At 43.0% G+C, this 5,748-nt stretch overlaps 1 non-coding gene across 1 annotated transcript; it reads right to left on the reverse strand.

Annotated features, from left to right (window-relative positions):
- Nucleotides 1-4,935: 4,935 nt before the first annotated feature.
- Nucleotides 4,936-5,123, reverse strand: LOC126000016 (U2 spliceosomal RNA). The gene has a single exon (XR_007492420.1). It is a non-coding gene; the product is annotated as a U2 spliceosomal RNA (small nuclear RNA).
- Nucleotides 5,124-5,748: the final 625 nt, after the last annotated feature.

The raw sequence follows: 5,748 nt of genomic DNA on the forward strand, positions 1-5,748 counted from the left end.
CCTTGAAAAGTAAGGGTGGTATTTCTCAAGCTTAGTAATAGTTGCAAAGAATAGTTGCAAACATATTTGGCTTAATAAGAATCTCCCTGCTGCTGTGCTAAGTATGTATATAGTTAGGCATTTACTTCCAGATAAGAAAATTATTACACACAAGTATGGTCTTGATTAAATATCACTTTACCTGGGAAAATCAGCATCAAGAGAATCATAAAAATAACTTTGTAATTCTCAAAGTAAAGTTAGTCTTTTGAAAGATGTTCTGTATTTTTAAATAGTCTGCTTACTCAGATGAAAGGAGCCCTTCATAGGAACATCTGGCAAACTTGCGAATCTTTTCATTTATACCACAATTGACACCCAGAGTCCAGCCTAGGAGTAAAAACCTTTGAGAAGTTAAAATTTGCCCTTGGATACCAGAGAAGCCTCTAGCTCTACTCCCCTCTGTCTTTTAATTGCAGCTTATCATGCAGAAGATTTGCAGCCCACACTAAAGGCCTGTACATTGTTGTGAAGAAACTTAGAGATCCAACAGTAGTACTGATAAGCTTGTTGCTAACAAGAAAGTACAATTTTTTAACCTTGAAGGAAAGTAGGTGTAGGCAGTCTCTCACTCGTAAAACTCTTGTTTAAATACATCTCTGTAACATTCAATAAACAGAAACACAATTATGATTTACTACAACAATTAAGTGTGTCCTCTTCCTTCGCTGAACCTTGCACCCACTTTCCTGAGGGACCCAGAGAACTCCCTGAAGTGTCCGGACAAGGAGGCCATGGCACCCCCATACATTTATTTATTTTTATTTTGGGGGCCACATCTGGGAATGCGCAGATCATATGGGATTCTGAGCACCAAACCTGGGTCTATCTCATACAAAGCAAAAATTCTCACTGGACTATCTTCCCCCCACCATCCATTTCATTGACAGCGTACTTACTTTTTTTGTTGTTGCTATTATTGTTTTGGTTTTTTTGAGGGGGGCAGTTGGGTCACACCCAGAAATGCTCAGGGCTTACTTCTGGCTCTGCACTTAGGAATTCCTCTTGGTGGTGCTTAGGGGACTAGATGGGATGCCAAAGATAGGTCCTGGGTGGGTTGGCTGCATGGAAGACAAGTACCCTACCCCCTGTACTATTGCTCCGACCCTGGTGTGTACTTACTTTCATCACCAAGGAGACATCTCTTCCATTTTGTGTCATTATAGAAGCTTTTTAAAAATTATGGCCTCATAATTAGTCTCTTTAATGTGCTTCACATTTTTATTACGTTTTAATTTGGTTTAAGCTGGCCTCCTCTCATTTAATTTTTTCTGTTCACGGACAAGGGCTGATTTTCTTCATTGTCAGCTTGGAAGTACTTCCCCGACTGACTTAGATGTTACTAGCCTCGTGACTTTAGTTGTTATTATTCAATTTCTTGCCATTAGTATAGGTAAATTACTGAATCCAAAGTACCAGCTAATTTCTGATGGCTTTGGAAATTTAGGTCTTGTTCAGAAAACCTTTTTGGTGAAAAGGCAGGAATTTAGGAACTTGAAGGTCTCAAAATAAGGGCTTCTGCAGCAAAAATGTTCTCTAAATTTGCCACAGCATGGATGGAATGCGAGCAAAACATGTTGAGTGAAATCAGTGAGAAGGAAGAGTACATAGACACAATGATCTCTCTCAGATGTGGGATTTAGAGATACACACAGCAAGGGAGCAACAAAGGTCCAAAGGCCACACAATGGGAGAACTAATTAAAAATAGTTTCTTATGGGGAGGGGCAAGTAATGATACAGCAGGAACTTAATTGGGGGTGTTTGAAAGGGAAGGGCATTGGGGTTCTTGAGAGAGAGGGAGGTAGGCACACTGGTGATGGATGTGGTGTTGGAATATGTCCACGGGAAACCATTAGCATTGTAGATTACAGTATCTCAATCAATAAAGAAGAAAAGAAATCCAGTTCAGGGGCTGGAGCAATATTACAGTGGGTACAGGGGTACAGCTACTATCCTTGCACATGGTCCCTGGCATTCCATATTGTCTCCTGAGCATCTACATAAACGAGGCACACAAGAATTGTAATATTTTTTAAGAATTGTAATATTTTTGTAAAAATTTTACTGTAATATTTTTTGATCCAGACCAAATAACTACTGGCTTAGAAGGCTTGATTGCCTTTTGACAACAATGGGAAAGAGAGTGTGGATATTGTGGTCAGAGCAATAGCGCAGTGGTAGGGCGTTTGCCTTGCAAGTGGTTGACCCAGGACTAACCTGGGTTCCATTGTTTGATCCCCGGAGTCCCATATGGTCCCCTGAACCTGCCAGGAGCGATTTCTGAGCACAGAGCCAGGAATAACCCCTGAGCATTGCTGGGTGTGGCCCTAAAACAAAAACAAAAAACAGTGTGGAAATGAAAAAAAACGTAGAATCTGCTAAAAAGAAAGAAGGTTTAGGGCTAGAGAGATAGCATGGAGGTAGTGCATTTGCCTTGAATGCAGAAGGATGGTGGTTTGAATTCTGGCATCCCATATGGTCCCTGAACCTGCCAGGAGCGATTTCTGAGCGCAGAGCCAGGAGGAACCCCTGAGCGATGCTGGGTGTGACCCAAAAACCAAAACAAAAGAAAAAAGTTCTCTAAATCAGGGCTTTTTCAATTTTTTTTAAACCAGTGCCACCTCTCCTTTTTATCTGGGAAAATTGTGTGCAATCCCAGGTAAATAAACATAGAAATTAAATATTTACTGATAATAAATCATGAAGACATGTACTTCAGTCATTTTAAAAGGTTTGTTGTGATCCCATATTCAGTCACATGACCACAGGTGGGGATGAAACCCACAGTTTACAGCACCTGGGCTCTAAATAATAGAAATATTCTAGGGGGCCCGGCGTTTGCCTTGCAAGCAGCCGATCCAGAACCAAAGGTGGTTGGTTCAAATCCTGGTGTCCCATATGGTCCCCCGTGCCTGCCAGGAGCTATTTCTGAGCAGACAGCCAGGAGTAACCCCTGAACACCGCCGGGTGTGGCCCAAAAACCAAAAAAAAAAAAAAAAAAAAAAGAAATATTCACTAGCATCTGGGATGTGACCCCGGCTAAACAGCATGTTTTGCATGTACAAGATCTGGGTTCGATCCGCAGCATTGCCTATGTATGTTTATGTGCATATGTAATACTAATATAAAAAATAATAATATGGGCCCGGAGAGATAGCACAGCGGCGTTTGCCTTGCAAGCAGCCGATCCAGGACCAAAGGTGGTTGGTTCGAATCCCGGTGTCCCATATGGTCCCCCGTGCCTGCCAGGAGCTATTTCTGAGCAGACAGCCAGGAGTAACCCCTGAGCACCGCCGGGTGTGGCCCAAAAACCAAAAAAAAAAAAATAATAATAATAATATGTATAGCTTTCCTAGTAAAATGCAAGTAGGGTTCTCACACTTTATCTGCTTAAATGATGGGTTCTTGGGCCCAGAGAGTTGGCTGACCTGGGTTCAATCCCTGGCACCTCTTATGGTCCCCTGAGTCCTACCATGAGTGATCCCTCAGTGCATAGCCAGGAGTAAGCTCTGAGCATAGTCGTGGGCTGTACTTCCCCCACAAGCCCCTCAAAATAAAAATAAATAAAATCCTTGATTCCCTAGTGTCCACTATAACTCTCTGTCCTACAACAAGGGACCAAGAAGAGCCTTGGCAGCAACCTTGGAGCCGAAGCGGAGCTTTACCCACAGCATTCCACTTTCTTCCAATGCCAGCTTCCATATCCTGCCCTGCCCTGCCCTCTGCAGTGAAAGATGTGGAATTTATCCGCTCTGGGTACAAATCCCACTTCTCTGGTACAGGGAGCATCAACCCAAATGCAACAGCGCCCTCTGCCGCCCAGAGGTGGACACTGCAGCTGTCCTTGGGGCTCGTGGTGTCAGCGACCACACCAAGTCTCCTATTCCTTTGGGGACTGTCCAAGTGGCCCTGAGCCAAGGAGTGAATGGTGCGGGCTCTCAAGACCCAGAACCTTGGTCCCCACTTATAATTTATAACTTCAGAGCAGAGGCCGTCATTGCTCTTGCCTTATAACCCACATCTCCTTCCCCATCCTGCCTCCAGCACGGCAAATGGTCCCCAAGCACAGTTGAGTGACTCAAAACAAAACCAAATCAAAAAAACCCCAGAACTAAACAAACAACTCCCCCCCAAAAAACCCCACAGCCTAGCAGTTGGATCATGATGTCCATACCTCTAAAATGCCTGATGTCTGGAGCAATAGTACAGCAAGTATGGAGTTTGCCTTGCATGTGACTGCCCTGGGTTCAATCCCCAGCATCTCATATGGTGCCTCCCCCAGCACTGCCGGGAGTAATTCTGAGTGTAGAGCCTGGAATAACCCATTAACAGTCTCTGAATGGCCCAAAATCTAAAAAGAAAATGTGCTGATTGTGCCTTTTAAATTAAAAATTTTGTTTTTGTTTATTTTGGTACTAAATCCAGTGGTAGGTTAGGGTTTACTCATGGCTCTGCTCTCAGAAGATCACTCCTTTCTGGCGGGACCCGCATAAGAATAGGTAGTTCTGGGGATCAAACTGGGGTCAAATGCTTGCAAGGGAAGTACCTCACCCACTTTACTATCGCTCCAACCATTCCCCAATGTCTGTCTTTATTTTTTGATATTAAACTCTTTAAGTCTGGGGCCAGTGAGGTGGCGCTAGAGGTAAGGTGCCTGCCTTGCAAGAGCTAGCCAAGGAAGGACTGCGGTTCGATCCCCTGGCGTCCCATATGGTCCCCCCAAGCCAGGGGCAATTTCTGAGCGCTTAGCCAGGAGTAACCCCTGAGAATCAAATGGGTGTGGCCGAAAACAAACAAACAAACAAAAACAAAAAAACTCTTTAAGTCTTTCACTTTTCTTATTAGACCCATTCTTGGGTATTTTAATCTTTCTGGGTATTTTATTTTTATTTCTTTTTGGTGCACCATTCCTGGAGGTACTGCAATACCAGGTCGATGCGTGGAATGGAAGGAGCAAGCTCCTATTCCATTTCTTAGTGCCAAAAATCCATTTAATATATTGTCATCAGATAGATGACATATCAGATATTAAACTGATAAGAACAGATACTGCAATTGATCTTAGCCCAAAGGCTAAGTGATTTTCTGTGTATTTTAAATGGATTTCTTTTTCTCTGATATTAAGAAATTGGCTTTATTATTTTTTGGCAGAATATGACTTTGTCTCTTGATTTAAATTTTTTATTATAACACCAGGATTTACCAAGTTGTTCATAATACCACCAGTGAGACCTTCCCCAGTTTCCCACTCACTGCATAGCCTGCCCCCTTGCAGGCACCAACGAATTGACTTCATGTTGTTTATTGCAGCACAGAGGAAGATGGAGTTATTAAAAATTAGATCAATAAGGGCCAATTTGTAATTATTGTCTTATCTCTCCATGGTGTTACTAGAATCATTATCTAAGGATTTCCTGAGTTGTTTTTAAAATGAACTAGAAAGTCCTTTAATTAGCACCTCGCCCTTGTGGCTCTTGCCTGCCTTCCTTCCTCACCCCACCTGCTCCCTGCCATCTAGCACGTTCTATGCTAGTACAAAGAGAAGACATGAATTGCTCTGAACATCCATCATCTGGCCTTGCCTCAGTGCTTCCTTTGTATTAGGCCTTTCTGGAAGGATCTGGAATGATCTGAAAGGATCTCTAACTACAGAAACCTGACAGCAATAACCATGATTGTGAAGAGCCTTACTGGGACCACAGCAAAA

This window comes from Suncus etruscus, chromosome X (assembly GCF_024139225.1).
Source record: "Suncus etruscus isolate mSunEtr1 chromosome X, mSunEtr1.pri.cur, whole genome shotgun sequence".
NCBI lineage: Eukaryota > Metazoa > Chordata > Mammalia > Eulipotyphla > Soricidae > Suncus > Suncus etruscus.